The sequence below is a fragment of the Oryza glaberrima genome, chromosome 5 (assembly GCF_000147395.1).
Source record: "Oryza glaberrima chromosome 5, OglaRS2, whole genome shotgun sequence".
In the NCBI taxonomy this organism is placed as follows: Eukaryota; Viridiplantae; Streptophyta; class Magnoliopsida; order Poales; family Poaceae; genus Oryza; species Oryza glaberrima.
This window is the reverse complement of record NC_068330.1, coordinates 10,860,387-10,861,706: the sequence shown is the minus strand read 5'-3', so window position 1 is coordinate 10,861,706 and position 1,320 is coordinate 10,860,387. Positions and strand designations below refer to the sequence as shown.

At 47.1% G+C, this 1,320-nt stretch overlaps 1 non-coding gene across 1 annotated transcript; it reads right to left on the bottom strand.

Moving 5' to 3' along the window:
- Window positions 1-882: 882 nt before the first annotated feature.
- LOC127775238 (small nucleolar RNA R71) lies at window positions 883-989 on the bottom strand. Its single transcript, XR_008017914.1, has one exon. It is a non-coding gene; the product is annotated as a small nucleolar RNA R71 (small nucleolar RNA).
- Between the last annotated feature and the right edge of the window lie 331 nt (window positions 990-1,320).

Sequence of the window (1,320 nt, the reverse complement as noted above, 5' to 3'; positions counted from 1 at the left end):
CCTGCTAAGACTATGATTATTACAAGTATTATATAAAGTATTAGTTAAGTTCTCTCTACCATGATCTTCCCACGGGATTAAATAAATACGATACCCTTGGAATACTCTTGGGTGAAATGCTACAATGGTATATCCGTGCGCTTGCGGATGAACTCTATAACCATAATATACCAGGAATATTTCTGCGCCATTGCTGGGAATTATATTTCTATAATGCCGTTAATAAATACCAACAAGCATTTCTGGCGTTGTTGCCAGGAAAGATTCATAATAGAGATTACCAGAACTAATACTTTATATTTACCTCAGTATAATCACTGCCCTTTGCATGCTAACCATGGTTGTTTTCACTTTTGTGTGGAAACAGGGTAGTGCATGACTGGTTTCAACTTGCCGAAAAACTTTAAGGAAAATCCAGAAGCTTTCTTCTGGAGTGTTAAGCTGCGAGTCGTCGCTCAACAGAAAACTCTACCAACAAAGAAACCAGCCGTACCAGCGCCACCGACCTTCAAGACTATGGCTGACAAGACCCTCCGTGAATTCGCTGCTCCTTCTGCTGACAATGTGGCCATTGAGCCGCAAATCAACGTGGGAGACATGGATTTCGATCTGAAGTCCAGCCTTATCACGATGGCGCAGGCTAGCCCATTCTGCCGCAAGCCTAATGAGGATGCCAATGCTCATCTACAGCAGTTCTTGGAGATTTGCAGCACGTACACCATGAAGGGTGTCTGTCCGGACACTGTCAGGCTGCGGCTGTTTCCGTTTTCCCTCCTCAGGAAAGCGAAGCAGTGGTTTTATGCCAACTGTGCTATGATCAACACCTGGGACAAATGCTCCACGGCATTCCTCTCAAAGTTCTTCCCGATGGGCAAAACCAATGCTCTTCAGGGAAGAATTTCGAGTTTCCAGCAGACAAGGGACGATTCCATTCCTGAAGCATGGGAACGACTTTAGGAATACGTGGCCGCCTGCCCTCATCATAGGATGGACGACTGGCTGATCCTGCAGAATTTCTATAATGGGCTCACTCCCATGTCCCGTGACCACCTGGACGCGACAGCTGGAGGAGCGTTCTTCTCTAAGACGGTTCGAGGAGCCGTTGATTTAATAGAGAAGATGGTCTCCAATACGGGTTGGAGCGACAAACGACTCCAAACCCGTTAGCGAGGTATGCACACCGTCAAGGAGACGGAAATGCTCGCTGCCAAGCTGGACCTCCTCATGAAGAAATTAGACAACCATGACAAACGGCCACAAGGCACCGTCAAAGCCTTAGACTCACACGTCACGTGTGAAGTCTGCGACAGCACGGGTCAT